This window comes from Rattus rattus, chromosome 1, assembly GCF_011064425.1.
Source record: "Rattus rattus isolate New Zealand chromosome 1, Rrattus_CSIRO_v1, whole genome shotgun sequence".
NCBI lineage: Eukaryota > Metazoa > Chordata > Mammalia > Rodentia > Muridae > Rattus > Rattus rattus.
In genome coordinates this window covers 239,816,791-239,835,082 of record NC_046154.1, presented here as the reverse complement: position 1 = coordinate 239,835,082, position 18,292 = coordinate 239,816,791, and positions in this window count along the sequence as shown.

The window sequence follows — 18,292 nt, the reverse complement described above, 5'->3', positions numbered from 1 at the left end:
AGTTTTACTTTTTTTTTTTAAAAAAATAGGACTAAATTATACACTTCCTTGAAATGATCCCCTTGTGACATTTTGTTGGAAGATAAGGGACTGAAATCACATATTATTGTCTGTAATCATGTGTTAGATTATCCTTTTCATAATAATCCCCTAGAATTTGACGTATCTCCAGCCAAAATGAAGGATTAAGAGTTTGAGCTATGTAACTAATCCACTGTGTTCATATATTGTCTCAAGAACATTCCAGATCTTTGATCTGATATATTTTCTTAAATTCTCTATGCTTTAGTTTTCTCCTCTATGAAATGGTGACAGTAATACTCTCAGCATCAATTGAGCTGTTTTGAAGGTTTAGTATTAGTGGGTATTCAATGACTAGGATACAACATAGAAATCTTTGAGTTTTAACTGGGAAAAGTAAAGTCAAAGTCATTTTTTTCCTGGACCAGAGAAGAATTCTTTGAATTAGGAGCATGTGTGCGCATGCACGCGCACACACACACACACACACACACACACACACACACACACACACACAAAATACACTTAGAGTTTCCTAGTCTTTAAAGCTCCAGAACAGTCACATCCTTTAGAGATGTCAAGGACATACTGTCTTTGTTCTTACTACATTGGATGCCCGTTTGTTTAAACAAAATTCTTGCCACTTTCTTCAGGAAATTGGAATATAGAACTGAAATGTCTGTATGAGGAAGAACAGAAGCCGAGGTAAGAAGTGTAGTTCCAGCAAGACCTGGATTCTGGATTCTAACCAGAGGGCAACCCTTTCATCCCAGAAAGAGATGGTTTGATTTTATATTAGAAATGAGTGAAGAGCGAGAATGTTAATTTATTTCACTTCTGTTTTCTAATTCTATATGGAATTCTTTTTGTCTCCCCACTATCTCTCTGGTACATTTTTCTTACATTTGTTTTCAAATAAATCTTCACCGTGTTGTTGAAGATAATTGATAGTGAAGGCAACCGACATTTTTCTGTAATACAAAAACAAAGCTGGACCCAAATCACATAAATTGCTTCATCTGTGAGGATAAAACTAAATTGTTTGTCAAGGTAAGGAGCCAGAGAGAACAGCAAAGATCCGGAGGGAGCAGTGGAGGAGTGGTGAGTGAATTTTCCTTATTATGTTGGCATTTGTCGAAATGGAATATATTCTCCTTTCACTTTATATTCTTAGCACTATACACTGGGCAATCAATAGCATTATAAATAAGTCTATTTTTGTTATGGGTTTGAGACAGCTCAGGAAATGGAACAGAAAATCACTTTTGAGTCTAGCCTCAAAATCAATTTTTTCCAAATTATTTTTTTCACAACATTTCTATTTGTCTTTTTTGAATTCTCTTTCTTTGTGGCCTTCAGGTCTTCCACTTTGTCAATTTACATCTGAGATCTATATCACAAAACAAAGCCTTTAATTATGTACTGTCCTCTTTCTCTTTTAGGCTGTGAGATCCTGGAAGGCAGGGCTCTTTCTGACAGTTTCCTTTCTTTGTGTCACAGGGACGTAAGTTCACAGGCAAGCAGAAAAATAAGGAGCTCCCACCATTTGCAAAGCCCTGTCACACACTCATACTACCTTGCCTAGCCTTGTCATAAGATAGTGTTCTGTTTTCTGTCATTGGCTCTATACCTCCAGCAACCTCAGTGGTGATGCTGGAGTTCCCTAATCCTTCTTCTCTCTAACTCTGTTTCCAGACTAGGATTGATTAGTTCAGGAAAGAAAAATGTCGGCTTATCAGTGACAAGAACTTGGTTCTGATAGATCTGTGTGAAGTCTGAGATGATATAATGCTACTGGATTTGGTGTGTAGTGAGAGTCTGATTCCTGATTCATAGATAATCTTCTAGAAGGGGGCTAATCCTATTCATGGAGTGTGTACACTTATGCCCTTGTCACCTCTTAAAGATCTCCTTTTCCAAAATCATTTCACTGAGGATTAGGTTTCAATGTAAGGACTTGAGAGAACACAGACATTCAATATACAGTAGTAAACAGAAACCAGAATTGAGGCAGACACTTTCTTATAGGAATGTCAGTCTAGAGAGGACTATGGGTCTCTCTGTTAGAAGAAAAAAATTTCTCAGGCTTCATCAGCTAAGAGCCCATTTCCACACAGTGATGATCTGGCCCAGAACTCTGATTAATTTGGTTTTCCAACAACCTTGGTTCTTGGCTGGGGAAGTGTTAGATATAGTAAATGATTCCCTCCATCCCTGAAGAGTGGAGGAACATGTCTGATGGGCCCAGAAACCCCTATCCCTTAGTGCATTCATGTGGTATCTCTTCTTTCAGGTCCACAACAGTTTCATAAGCTAAGCATTCTGGTCCACTGAACACTGTGTATATAAACTCAGAAGGCCAATTTCACCATTTCCATGTCACAAATAGTTTTTGTGAAGTTGGGGGAATTAGCCACTGCCCTGGCCTCAGTTCCTTATTTCTGTTTCACCAGTGCCAAAAGATCAGGACTCTTTGAGAAATCGAAGGAGCCCAGGGTTCCATGTTCTCCATCCACTTATTCTTTCATGAAGCTGACTTCCACATTCCCTTCCACAAATCCATGTCATACCTGTACCTTTTCAGGCAGTCACCATCATCTCTCCTTCTTCTCATGACACCAATGGCCAGGTCAAGGCAAGAAAGTGGAAGAGAAATCTTGAATTACACACCTTGTAGAAGTTGATCTAGCTGATTATCACAATGGTCTGGCAGCTGCAGTATCTCTGGTAGAAAGACAGGAGTTTAGGGCTAGGAACCTAAGGTAGGTGATGAAGATTAGCTGAAAACTCAAAAAACTATCCAGTCCTACCAGTCTCATGACAGAGTCTCAGGCTCAAAGTCCTCTGCTCCCTTCTTGCATACTAATTCACTGTGGCTCAGAGAGCTAACAAAGGTAGATAATTCCTCTAGCTGTCTCCATTCCCTAGTAACATAAAATATTTTCTAAATCCCTTGAGAATTTCCTACATTTTTAGCTTGGTCATACTTATCCCCCTAATTCCTCTTCTATGTCTCACTTATAGCTGTTCCATTACTTTCCTCCCTGATCTTCATGCTTTCATAAAAAACCCACTAAATCCATTTAGTGTGGCCAGTATATTTACTGTGTAGAACCATCCACAGGAGCATAGGCAGCTCACGTCGCTTATTACTTTTTATTTCTGAGCTCTAGTTCTACTCCATGTATATTATTTGGAAAGCTATTATGTGGACATTGTTCTTAACCCTGGTGAGACAAAGAAGAATAAGCCTTGGGGACATTGTGAAGGTGCTCAGAGCCTGGGGAAGGAAGTGAATGAGTCAGAAAAGCTAGATATGATCATGTCTGTTATTACCTAAATTTTAAGCAACTCTCTCTCTCTCTCTCTCTCTCTCTCTCTCTCTCTCTCTCTCTTCATGTGTTTTAATCAGTCTTAGAGTAGTAGTTCATTGGCAGAGCAGTTGGTAGAAAAATGTATAGACATAGAGAAAATGGAATCAGCAGAATGAGTATGGGTATCCTTTGGTGTGCACACAACATCGGTTCTACTATTCCTCAGATGTATTAAAACTTGCAGAGACTCATGTCTCTTCTATAATAATGGCAATGTTTGAACATGCAATACACGAGTATACTCTGGGTATGTTAAATTATCTTGAGATCATTTATGATACCTTATAGATGCAGATGTTTTTTATATTGCATTATTTTGGAAGTGGTGTGAAGGAAACATGATTATGTTCAGTACAGGTGGAATATTTTTAAATATTTTCTATTAGTCATATAAAAATGTGTGCAGCTTTCATTAATACAAAAAGCTGCCTGTCTATCTATCTATCTATCTATCTATCTATATCTATCTATCTATCTACCTATCTGTCTATCAACTATCTATATGTTTTTTATCTGTCTGTATCTATCATCTATATCCCTGTGCCTCTATCTACTATCATCTATCTATAATCATATTTTTAAAGCAAGAAAAAGAAGCAATACATAATGAAATGTATGCTGCATCACTGATAACATAGGGTTTATAAACAAGAACTGTAGCATATAATTTCTTTTTCTAGTTGAAGAAACAGCGTAGCTTTCAGGACTGCATCAGAAGCAGCTGAAGTTAGAGCACCATGGAAGCAGGGAGCAGGTTACATAAGCCCAGAAAAGCAGAGAAAATGGATAAGGATCTGGATCAAATCATGCCCTGAACCATTGGATAAGGTCTGGAATCCAGGACTGAATAGAAACCACCATGAAGAGTGATACTGTGTTTTTATGGCATTGGAATACCTATAAAATCATTTGCATTTTGTTTAGCATATTTATGATGTTCCATTTTCAACATCACAATGATCCATGTTCAGTTCATTATGCTTTCCTTTTGTAACTGGGGCTCAAAGAACTGTGACATTGTGATCAGCTGCCATGAGATATGATTGGTAACCCTTGTTATTTCCTTTGCATAAGTTAGATGGGCAGGAACTCAAGAAAAGTAGCAGAAAGCAGTGAACATGTTGTGAATGTTTACTCTACAATCACAGTGTTCTGAATACAAGTTAAGCATTACTCTTCTGCTTCATATGCATAACTTGAGCTAGCATAATATATATCAATAAAGCCCATTCCTGGGTGTGAACAGAAGCCACAGTAACTCTTTCAACCACACTTTCTATGGCACTCACGGGAATGCTATCTTTCACGTTGTCCAATACCCATTCCAAGAATTCACACTTACTATATGCTGATTGTGTTTCCTTTAATTTTAGGGTACTCTAACATACATGCCTTCAGCATCTTTTGGACCCATCTCCAGTCCCAAACATATACTAATTGTGTCCTGATATAAAATATTTCCTATTTAACTAGGACATATTAGTTTTTTCACTACATAAACCACAATTTCCTCATTTCCTTGTTGATTGTCCTCTAACAAATTGTAGCTATGACACAACAAATCCACATTATCATTTCCTACCTCATTTGTGCTCCTTTTGTCTATAACAGACAGAGGCATAAGCAAACTCTAGTTGCCAATGTGACAACCAGAACTTATTCTGAAGAACCTTCCCTCTTCCACAGGAGCCCATACTAATTAGTTGCCAAGATCAATAGACTGTGATACCCTATTTTCTGCCTAAACTCACTGTCATTACTTGGGTGTAGGCCACTGTTCTCATGCACTGGCTTCATGCAACAGCTTTTTAACAGTTTCCTCTGTTCAGCTTGTTCCCTCCAACATGCTGTTCATGCTGCAGCCAGAATGACCTTTTCAAAATTACAATGGGAATATGATGATGTATCTTTATCACTGGCTCCTGCTGCTCTTGGATTACCCTCTGTTATGGGGAAATTATCCTCATGTTCTAAAGTGATGATCATAGAAATCAGAAGAGAAGAAACAAGAAATTTATTTGTCAGTCACTCCAGTCAAGTGAGAGGAACCAAAAGGAGATCTACAAATATCTGAATGTCTTCTTCCCAGGAAAGCAAATGTAAGAGAAATTGTGCAAGAAGATTACATTTTCCTATAGGAGGACTGCTAACCCGTGTACATGCTAGGATGGCCTTTCCTATTATTTACAAATGACAGAGCATTTTTGGCCCACCTTCCTCACACAATAACCACCCTAGTGCCTCCTGCCTTGCTCTTAATATCTTGAATTCACTCATGGCCACCATTCCACATGTTTATTTGTCAAGTCCATAATCCAGATTAATCTAGAAGTTCATACTCTATGCTTCAGAAATCATCCGTGTTGTAATCCATTCCTTATTAATTTTATGTCTCTTGTCACATTAGATTGTAGGTCACCTTAGGTCAGCAGCTGCTCTGGTTTGCTCATCTCTGTGTCTCTAGAAATATATGTAGGTACTCCTGAGGAGGAACATCCACCACACATTCAGAGACTGGACAGAAGTCATGCACCAGTGAGTATCAGAATCGTGATTGCAACAGGTTGCTCCACTAATGCACTAGCTTAGAAAAGATGTAATTAACTGACCAATACTATTGCATTACCAATAGTAATGGTGGTAGTTCTATAACCCATAAAAGGATAAATAATACAGATATTCCAGGAGGACTCCAGAGATCATAGCCTGTGGATGAGCAATGGACATGAACAATTCTAAAGCAGAAACATTGGCAAAAGTAAGGGAGTCCTGAATCTATACAGAGTGAGGACTGACTGAAGAGGCATTCTTAGGAAATCCAACTCTATGTTGAATCTCTCATAATGAGTAGAAATGAGTTATCGCACAAGTGAGAATGAGGAGTTTCAGAAAGTATCAAGTACTAAGTCCTCCCAGAGTCCTGGAGATCATTCTATGGCACTGAGGATTGCTTTAAAAAAAAAAAAAAAAAGGAATGAGAAAGAAAAATGGGACTTGATTGGAAAAGGGGGATAGTAGGGTTAGGAAGTACAATCCCAGAAGGGAGAACAGCCCAAGAAGCCCATCAGTCACCTTGCAGGAGGACAGGGCTGGGTAAGCAGATGGAAAGGGGACTGGGAGCAGAGCTTCAGCATCTGTGAGATTTCTGAAACTCCCACCTCAAGCTCTTAATCTGCAGAGTGTAAGTGTGCAGAGCAACTGAATTTGTTGAAACACCTTCACTTGCAATCTAGGAAGGGCAGGGGGAGTGAGGGGAGGAGTAGAGTGTTTCAGAGGGAGTGTTCTGCAAGGCATTTTTCCTGCTCATGACCTTTTCCACACCTGCTCATGGCCCTAGTGCCAACTCAGATGTACTGCAAAGGACTAATATGCGGGAGGCAGGCAGGGCAATGCTTATTCTGGGCAGTAGGTGGTGCCCTTGTTTTTACTTCAAAACTTTCTTTGCTCTGGAGACCTCAGTCTCAGGATTGACATCTTGTATGCTATACTAGGCATAAGAGAAAGGCTAATGGATGTTGAGCTGTTTTTCCATGACAAGCATATGCAAAGTCCATGCATAATAGGGAATATTATTCAGTCCACACAGCTCCCTTCCCCATCCTCTAATCAGTGTTTCCCTTCTACGTCCTGTCCTCCTGCCTTGTATCTTAAGTTTCCTCTTTGACATTAAAGCCACCATGAATCGAGGACATACTATGAACCAGGTACCAAACAGAGCTATCTCAGATATGATTTCATTAAATCTTTATATTACACATATTTGCTACATCCTGCTGCTGTTCTTCTGCTGGTAAGGGAATTAAATAGATATAGCAATAAATGGTGGGTAATGAATGTGGGATTAGTCTTTCATTTTCCCCCCAAAATCATATTTATATTTTAAGACTTAGACTTAAACATAGTCTATTTTCCATTGGGTATCTGAGAACTGCTGTAAAACTGAGGATTGCCTTATATACAGAAACAAAACCCTTTGCTCATTGAATACCTAAAGGATTTAAAATAATGCTGCCACTCATCACCAAATCAGAAATATCTAAATCCAAAATGGTGATATGGGGGTGGCTACCCCCACCTATTACCCTCCACCCCTGTCAACCCCTTATAAGCTATCTACAAGTATATGATGGGCTGCTTTTTTTTTATCTTTATTAACTTGAGTATTTCTTATTTACATTTCGATTGTTATTCTCCTTCCTGGTTTCTGGGCCAACATCCCTCTAGCCCTTCCCCCTCTCCTTCTATCTGGGCTTCCCCTCCCATCCTCCCTCCATTACCACCATCCCCCCAACAATCACGTTCACTGGGGGTTTAGTCTTGGCAGTACCAAGGGCTTCCCATTCCACTGGTGCTCTTACTAGGCTATTCATTGCTACCTATGCAGTTGGAGCCCAGGGTCAGTCCATGTATAGTCTTTGGGTAGTGGCTTAGTCCCTGGAAGCTCTGGTTGGTTGGCACTGTTGTTCATATGGGGTCTCGAGCCCCTTCAAGCTCTTCCAGTCCTTTCTCTGATTCCTTCAACGGGGGTCCTGTTCTCAGTTCAGTGGTTTGGTGGTGGCATTCGCCTATGTATTTGCTGAATTCTGGCTGTGTCTCTCAGGAGAGATCTACATCCGGTTCCTGTCGGCCTGCACTTCTTTGCTTCATCCATCTTATCTAATTGGGTGGCTGTATATGTATGGGCCTCATGTGGGGCAGGCTCTGAATGGGTGTTCCTTCTGTCTCTGTTCTAAATTTTGCTTCCCTATTCCCTTCCAAGGGTATTCTTCTTCCCCTTTTAAAGAAGGAGTGAAGCATTCGCATTTTGATCATTCTTCTTGAATTTCATGTGTTCTGTGCATCTAGGGTAATTCAAGCATTTGGGCTAATAGCCACTTATCGATGAGTGCATACCATGTGTGTTTTTCTGTGATTGGATTACCTCACTCAGGATGATATTTTCCTGTTCCCTCCATTTGCCTATGAATTTCATAAAGTCATTGTTTTTGATAGCTGAGTAATATTCCATTGTGTAGATGTACCACATTTCTGTATCCATTCCTCTATTGAAGGGCATCTGGGTTCTTTCCAGCTTCTGGCTATTATAAATAAGGCTGCGATGAACATAATGGAGCACGTGTCTTTTTTAGATGTTGGGGCATCTTTTGGGTATATGCCCAAGAGAGGTATAGCTGGATCCTCAGGCAGTTCAATGTCCAATTTTCTGAGGAACCTCCAGACTGATTTCCAGAATGGTTGTACTAGTCTGCAGTCTGGTGGGCTGTGTTAATACATTATTTATTTGTTAATATTATTTGTCATAGACCGAACAGATGACATTTAATGAACATCTGCATAGCAGGCTTTGTTCTAAAGAACAAGTTTTTCTTGTTCCCCTGACCCACTTAGCCTCCAGTTGACTCTATTGCCCATGTAGGCCTCAAATTTATGACCCACCTGCTTCTGCCTTCTTAGTTTTGGTATTGCAGGGCACTTGCATCTGCAAGTAGACACACATGCATGATTTAACAGAGGTTTTGGTTTCAAGGATCTGTCTGTCTAGTAGAAGAGACATACTACTAGATATGTCATCATAAAATGATATAATAGATATAGTGATGTAGATGATCATGTGATCCTGGAAGGCTATTACTTGTGTGCTCAGCACACTCGTAGGCATGCAGTGAAAGTGTTTTAAACAATTGAGTAAACAAACCCAGTTCATAGATGAGCTAAAGGTCTTCAAGGAAGAGATCTAAAGAAAGGAATAAAACATGAGTTAGGCAAGAGATAAGGCTAGTATTGGGTATAGCTAAGAGGAAATGTACTTCTTGAATACCTCCTAAGCTGTGGGAAAACTGCTTGGATCACCATATTTTGCACAATGAACATTCAATCAAACTGCAGGACCTCTCTAGGACCATCTAGTCAGATTTATTGTGTCTGCCACCATCACCTAGAATTATATACACTATAATGGTTAATAGCAGTTGTCAAATTGATGAGATTTAGAATCACCTGGAAAATATGCCTATGGTGAATTATTTTGATTAAGTCAAATAAGATAGGAATACCTACCCACTGTGGGTAGCACCATTCCCTAGGCTGGGATTCTGGATTACATTAAAAAAATGAGAAAGCCAAGTTGAGTGCAAGCAGTCATTATTCTCTACTTTTGACTGTGGGTATGATGACAAGCCCCAGCTCCTATAGTTTCTCTAACACGATGGACTATCCTAGAACTTTGAGCCAAATAAAATCTTTCTTCCTTAAGTTACTTTTTTCTGAGTATTTTATTACAGGAACAGGGAAAGTAGCTAAGACATACATGGCATTCATAGACTGCAGTGTGACGCTGGTTCTGAAGGAGTACTACGACATTATTTTTCATGGAATCAGGAAACCTCTATGAATGCTTTGGAAGTTGTCTAGAATCTGTATTTGTCTCATCTCTTTCACTTGTTTCTTAAATCCTTCCTGGAACATATTCTGTGTGCCTGTAAGGCATAGATTTTCTTAGCATTCTGCATATAATCCTCTACTCACCATGAGTATTCTTGTACTTTACTCCATATGCAATGTATCTTCTCTCTAGTCTCTCTTTTGCTGTATTATATACATGAGAATGAATATCCTGTTCAAAGGAACTATGTTATTTTATTGTACCCATTTTTAAATACACGAAGAATAATTAAGGAACTTGAATAAGGTCACTGAGTTGGTAACTACAGAAAGAGGATTTTAAACCATGCAATCTGAACCCACAATTCTTATCATGTCACACAGTGTTCAGTGAAGAGATAATTGACTTAGTTAAGTATCGTATTTGTATCACCAAGATATAAAAATGGTCTTCCATGTTACAATTATGTGTGGGCCTCTTATCAGTGCTTTTCAAACTACTTGTAGCCAATGACTTGTTTACTCACCCCTACTCAGTGGAGTAATACCTTTGCATACAAAGGATCGCCAGAAATATGTTTATGTGCTAGGACATTGTATATATTTATATATGTATGTATCTTTGACAATTTACTCTTAGCTTTTGTCTGTAATGTATTGTGAGCCATCTTTGAACAGCCCCGATCTACTTGCTTAGATTAGCAATGTGTTGATTGATTGAAGACCGAGTTGGAAATGTTGACCTAGGGTTTTGATAAAAAGAACTGGGAAACCTTAAAACTTGTGAATTTTTTAAAACTTGAGAAACACTTTGTCTGAGACTCTCTGTGAAGGGAGCATTTTAGTTGCTATAGGATATTCTGGTTGAGAGATAGGTAGGGTCAGGGCAACTCCACATTCATGTTAACCATGGGAATGGGAAATTGGGTCAGACCCTAAAAAGAGTCAAAACGACTGCTTGGAAAGCAAAGATTGCTCTTTGGTACACAGATTGGATTTGGAAAGGGATGATGGACTTTGCCACTGATTTCACAAGGCAGGATTGTTATTGATGAGTACTTGGGTAGAACATTATATTTTGAAAAATCTCATTTTGAAGTTTTTCATTGCACTTTAACACACTGGTTATTTCTTGTGATAAATAGCAGGAGATTTTAAATAAGACAGGTAGGAGAAATGCAATACATGCAAAGGCATAAACAATCTCAGGCACTAGAACTTGAACTTAGCTCAAGGCTTACTAAGGTAAGAAGTTTCTGCTGCTGCAGGTTTAGTGGTGGGACCATGGGACACAGTTTTTTAACAGATGAACTGGAAGAGATACAATGCTTGGTTGTATCAGCCCCACCAGCCTCAATAGCTTCTAGGATGAGAATGATGTTTCCAGATCTAACACATTGCTAAGCTAGTCAAGTGTTTGCCATGGATATTCTCTGGTGTCAGTATCATCTACTTTCACAGTTGTTCTAGAAATATCCAAAGGAGAGAATGTCCCATGCTGGCTGGCCTTCTAACCACTTCTATTTGTGAAATCTTAGTTTTGGTTTAGATAATTATAACTTTGAACAATGACTGACAACTTTTTAAATTCAGATAAATGTTACTGTGATCAAGCTTAAAGACTTTAAATTTTGTATTATCCAAACTACTTTTATTGTTTTTTATTGTTTTTAAAAGTCAATGAATGCAAATACATACAAATAGGAAACCACAAAATGTTTTGATGAAAACTCTTATTTGTAATATTGTAACCCAAAATCTAGGAGACTATGTGTTGAAAACTCCTAGGAGCTTAGGGAAACAGAGCTATTTGTAAAGCTCAGGATCATGAAAAGTACATTGAAGGGGATGGAGACTTCTGGGATGCCCAAGTGAAGGGAGAGTATGGTAGCCAAGAACACTGGTTTTTGAACCATACATTCATGGGTCTCTTTGGCTAAGTATAATACCTTAATAAGGATGATGAAGCCTATTTCATAGTATGGCTGTAAGAAGTAAATGGAATAGTAGCTCCAATAAAATGCCTGGATCCTAGATGACATGGGAGAGATAATAACGACCAACCACTCCTAGAACACAGCCTGCCGTGGTTACTGTTACAATGTTTAGCAGAACTATTATCATCTTGTCTTTGCTACCACCATCACAGCTAATATCATGGATCATGTTGTCTGATAGACCCCGGAATTCCACACTGTAAGTCTACCTGGAAGTTTTCTCAGTTCTTCCATAAAATCTTGCTCACCACATTTTTCCTGTTAACACTGTGTCATCTGTGTCTTAGAGGGAGTATTTGAGGAATGTTGGTCCTAAAGTCATCCTCTACATCTTGTGCTGTTTGGCTTTCTTTGGATTCTGACTTCTTTTTTTCCTTTCGTTTTTTATTAAATTGGGTATTTCTTATTTACATTCAAATGTTATTCCCTTTCCTGGTTTCCTGTCCATCAGCCCACTAAACCTTCCCCCTGCCCCTCCCCTTCTATATGGGTGTTCCCCTTCCCATCTACTCCCAATTAACGCTCCCCAACAATCCCCTACACTAGGGGTCCAACCTTGGCAGAACCAAGGGTTTCCCCTTCCATTGCTGCCCCAACAAGGCTATTCACTGTTTCACTGTTACAATTGGAGTCCAGGGTCAGTCCATGAATAGACTTTGGGTAGTGGTTTAGTCCCTGGAAGCTCTGGTTGGTTGGCATTGTTGTTCATATGGGGTCTCAAGCCCCTTTACCTCTTTCAGTCTTTTCTCTATTTCCTCCAATGGGGGTCTCATTCTCAGTTCAGTGGTTTGCTCCTAGCATTCGCCTCTGTATTTGATATGTTCTGGGTGTGTCTCTCAGAGGAGATCTATATCCAGTTCCTGTGAGCTTGAACTTAATAGATTCATCCATCTTATCTAGTTTTGGTGGATATATATATATATATATATATATATATATATATATATATATATATATATATGCCTCATGTGGGACAGGCTCTGAATGGCAGTTCCTTCAGTCTATGCTTTAAACTTTGCCTCACTATCTCCTCCTATGGATATTTTTGTTCCCCTTTTAAAGAAGGAGTGAAGCATCGGCATTTTGGTCCACCTTCTTGAATTTCATGTGTTCTGTGCATCTTGGGTAATTTGAGTGTTTGTCCTAATATCCACTTATCAATGAGTTCATACCATGTGTGTTTTTCTCTGATTGGGTTACTTCAGAATGATATTTTCTAGTTCTATCCACTTGCCTATGAATTTCATAAAGCCATTGTTCTTGATAGCTGAGTAGTATTCCATTGTGTAAATGTACCACATTTTCTGAATCCATTTGTCTGTTGAAGGGCATCTGGAATATTTCCAGCTTTTGGCTATTATAAATAAGGCTGCTATGACCATAGTGGAGCATGTATCTTTGTTGTATGTTGGAGCATCCTTTCGGTATATGCCCAGGAGAGGTATAGCTGGGTCCTCAGGTAGTTCAATGTCCAATTTTCTGAGGAACCTCCAGACTGATTTCCAGAATGGTTGTACTAGTTGCAATCCCACCAACAATGGAGGAGTGTTCCTCTCTCTCCACATCCTCACCAGCATCTGCTGTCACCTGAGTATTTATCTTAGCCATTCTGACTGGTGTGAGGTGGAATATCAGGATTGTTTTGATTTGCATTTCCCTTATGACTAAGGATGTTGAACATTTCTTTAAGTGCTTCTCAGCCATTCAATATTCCTCAGCTGAGAATGGTTTGTTTAGCTCTCTACCCCATTTTTTAATAGGGTTATTTGCCTCGCTGGAATCTAACTTTGAGAGTTCTTTGTCTATTTTGGATATTAGCCCTCTATCAGTTGTAGGATTGGTAAAGATATTTTCTCAATCTGTTGGCTGCTTTTTTGTCCTAATGACAGTGTCCTTTGCCTTACAGAAGCTTTATAGCTTTATGAGATCCCATTTGTCAATTCTTAATCTTTGAGCATAAGCCATTGATGTTCTGTTCAGAAAATTTTCTCCAGTGCACATGTGTTTGAGCCTCTTCCCCACTTTTTCTGTATCTGGTTTGATGTGGAGGTCCTTGATCCACTTGGACTTAAGCTTTGTACAGGGTGATAAGAAGGGATTGATCTGCATTCTTCTACATGCTGATCTCCAGTTGATCCAGCACCATTTGCTGAAAATGCTATCTTTTTTTCCATTAGATGGTTTTGGCTCCTTTGTCAAAAATCAAGTGACCACAGGTGTGTGGGTTCATTTCTGGGTCTTCAATTCTATTCCACTGGTCTATCTGCCTGTTTCTGTATTGATACCGTACAATTTTTAAGACTATTGCTCTGTAATACTGCTTGAGGTCAGAGATAGTGATTCCCCCAGAAGTCCTTTTATTGTTGAGGATAATTTTAACTACCCTGTTTTTTTTTTTGTTATTCCAGATGAATTTGCAAATTGTTCTTTCTAACTTTATGAAGAATTGGGTTGGGAATTTGATGGGGATTGCATTGAATCTGTAGATTGCTTTTGGTAAAATGGCCATTTTTACTATACTAATCCTGCCAATCCATGAACATAGAAGATCTTTCCATCTTCTGAGATCTTCTTCAATTTCTTTCTTCAGAGGCTTGAAGTTCTTATCAGACAGATCTTTCACTTGCTTGGTTAAAGTCACACCGAGGTATTTTATATTATTTGGAACTATTATGAAGGGTGTCGTTTCCCTAATTTCTTTCTCAGCCTGTTTATCTTTTGTGTAGAGGAAGGCTAATGATTTGTTTGAGTTAAGTTTTTACCCAGCCACTTTGCTGAAGTTGTTTATCAAGCTTAGTAGTTCTCTCGTGGAACTTTTGGGGTCATGTAAGTATACTACCGTATCATCTGCAAATAGCAATATTTTGACTTCTTCCTTTTCAATTTATATCCCCTTGACCTCCTTTAATTTTCTGATTCCTCTGGCTAGGACTTTGAGTACTATATTGAATAAGTAGGGAGAGAGTGGGTAGCCTTGTCTAGTCCCTGATTTAGTGGGATTTCATCAATTTTCTCTTCATTTAGTTTGATGTTAACTACTGGTTTGCTGTATATTGCTTTTACTATGTTTAGATATGGGCCTTGAATTCCTGTTCTTTCCAGGACTTTTATCATGAAGGGGTGTTGAATTTTGCAAAATGCTTTCTCAGCATCTAATGAAATGATCATGTGGTTTTTATCTTTCAGTTTGTTTACATAATAGATTACCTTGATGGTTTTCCATATATTGATCCATCCCTGCATCCCTGGGATGAAGCCTACTTCTTCATGATGGATGATCCTTTTGATGTGTTCTTGGATTTGTTTGCAAGAATTTTATTGAGTATTTTTCCGTCAATATTCATAGGGGAAATTGGTCTGAATTTCTCCTTGTTTGTTGGGGGTTTGTGTGTTTAGGTATAAGAGTGAGTGTAGCTTCATAGAAGGAATTAGGTAGTGCTCTGTCTGTTTCAATTTTGTGAATAGTTTGGACAGTATTTGTTTGAGGTCTTCTGTGAAGGTCTGATAGAACTGTGTACTAAACCCATCTGGTCCTGGGCTCTTTTTGGTTGAGAGACATTTAATGGCTACTTCTACTTCTTTAGGAGTTATGGGGTTGTTTAAATGGTTTATTTGTTCGTGCTTTAACTTTGGTACCTTGTATTTGTGTAGAAAATTGTCCATTTCCTCCAGATTTTCACATTCTGTTGAATATAGGCTTTTGTATTAGGATCTGATAATTTTTTGTAATTTCTTCAGATTCTTTTGTTATGTCTCCCTTTCATTTCTGATTTTGTTAAATTGTACATACTCTCTGTGTCCTCTGGTTAGTCTGGCTAAGTGTTGATCTATCTTGTTGGTCTTCTCAAAGAACCAGCTTTTAGTTCTGTTGATCCTTTGTATGGTCCTTTTTGTTTCTACTTGGTTGATTTGAGCTCTGCATTTGATTATTTCCTACCTTCTACTCCTCCTGGGTGTATTTGCTTCTTTTTGTTCTAGAGCTTTTAGGTGTGCTGTCAAGCTGCTGATACATGCTCTCTCCTGTTTCTTTCTGCAGGCACTCAGAGCTATGAGTTTCCTTTTAGCACAGCTTTCATTGTGTCTCATAATTTTGTATATGTTGTTCCTTCATTTTCATTAAATTCTAAGAAGTCTTTAGTTTCTTTTTCTTTCTTCCTTTCTTCCTTTCTTTCTTTTTCTTTCCTTCTCTCTTTTTTTTTCTCTCTTTTTTTCTTTCTTTCTTTCTTTCTTTCTCTCTTTCCTTCCTTCCTTCCTTCCTTCTGAGCTCCCTCCCTCCCTCCCTTCTTTCTTTCTTTCTTTCTCTCTTTCTTTCTTTCTTTTCTTTCTTTCTTTCTTTCTTTCTTTCTTTCTTTCTTTCTTTCTTTCTTTCTTTCTTTCTTCCTTGACCAGGTTATCTTTGAGTAGAGCATTGTTCACCTTCCAGGTAGATGTGGGCGTTCTTTCCTTAGTTATTAAAACCAACTTTAGCCCGTGGTTGTCTGACATGACGCATGGGATTATTTCTATTTTTCTGTCTGTTGAGGCTTGTTTTGAGCCCAATTATATGGTCAGTTTTGGAGAAAGTACCATGAGGTGCTGAGAAGAAGGTATATCCTTTTGTTTTAGGATAGAATGTTCTATAAATATCTATTAAGTCCATTTGGTTCATGATTTCTCTTAGTTTGTCTATGTCTCTGTTTAATTTCTGTTTCCATGATCTGTCCATTGATGAGAGTGGGGTGTTGAAATCTCCTACTATTATTGTGTGAGGTGCAATGTGTGTTTTGAGCTTTAGTAAGGTTTCTTTTATGTATATAGGTGCCCTTGTATTTGGAGCATAGATATTTAGGATTGAGAGTTCATCTTGGTGGATTTTTCCTTTGATAAATATGAAGTGTCCTTTCTTATCTTTTTTGATGACGTTTGGTTTAAAATCTATTTTATTCGACATTAGAATGACTACTCCAGCTTGCTTCTTCAGACCATTTGCTTGGAAAGTTGTTTTCCAGCCTTTTACTCTGAGGTAGTATCTGTCTTTGTCTCTGAGGTGTGTTTCCTGTAGGCAGCAAAATGCTGGGTCCTCATTATGTATCCAGTTTGTTAATCTGTGTCTTTTTATTAGGGGAATTGAGTCCATTGATGTTGATAGATATTAAGGAATAGTGATTATTGTTTCCTGTTATCTTCATATTTGGAGATGAGATTATGTTTGTGTGCTTGTCCTGTCTTTGTTTTGTTGCAACATGATTAGTTTCTTGCTTTTTTTAGGGTGTAGCTTATCTCCTTGTGTTGGGCTTCACCATTTATTATCCTTTCTAGGGATGGATTTTTAGAAAGATATTATGTAAATTTGGTTTTGTCATGGAATATCTTGGTTTCTCCCTCAATGTTAATTGATAGTTTTACTGGATATAGTAGCCTGGGCTGGCATTTGTGTTCTCTTAGGGTCTGTATGATATCTGTCCAGGATCTTCTGGCTTTCATAGTCTCTGTTGAGAAGTCTGGTGTCATTCTGATAGGTGTGCCTTAATATGCTACTTGACTTTTTTCCCTTACTGCTTTCAATATTCTTTCGTTGTTTTTGCATTTGCTGTTTTAACTATTATGGGATGGGAGGAATTTCTTTTCTGGCCCAATCTATTTGGAGTTCTGTAGGCTTCTTGTATGTTTATGGGCATCTCTTTCTTTAGGTTAGGGAAGTTTTCGTCTATGATTTTGTTGAAGGTATTTACTGGCCCTTTAAGGTGGGAGTCTTCACTTTCTTCCATAACTATTATCCTTAGGTTTAATCTTCTCATTGTGTCCTGGATTTCCTGTATGTTTTGGGGTAGAAGCTTTTTCTGTTTTACATTATCTTTGACAGTTGTGTCAATGTTTTTTTATGGTATCTTCTGCTCCTGTGATTGTCTCTTCTATCTCTTGTATTCTGTTAGTGATGCTCACATCTATGACTCCTGATCTCTTCCCTAGGTTTTCTATCTCCAGGATTGTCTTCCTTTGTGCTTTCTTTATTTTTTCTATTTCCATTTTAACTCCTGGATAGTTTTGTTCATTTCTTTTCCTATTTGTTTTTTCCAGTAGTTCTTTAAGGGATTTTTGTGTTTCCTCTTTAGGGCCTTCTAGTTGTTTACTTGTGTTGTCCTGTATTTCCTTAAGGGAGTTATATATGATCTTCTTAATGTCTTCCATCATCATGATCAAATGTGATTTTAAATATAGATTTTGCTTTTCTTGTGTATTTGGATATCCAGTGTTTGCTTTGGTTGGAGAACTGGGATCTGATGATGTCAAGTCTTGGTTTCTGTATCTTGGGTTCCTGCTCTTGCCTTTTGCCATCCGGTTGTTTTTGGTGTCAGCTTGTGTTGCTGTTTCTGATAGTGGCTTGACCCTCTTGTGGGACTGTGTGTCAGCACTCTTGTAGACCTGTTTTCCTGTTTTCTTTCAGCTTGTTATGGGAACAGAGTGTTCTGCTCTCTGGTGTGTAGTCGCTCCTGGCAGCTGGCTTTCAGATCTCCATGAGGGCAGCAACTGGAAGGGTCC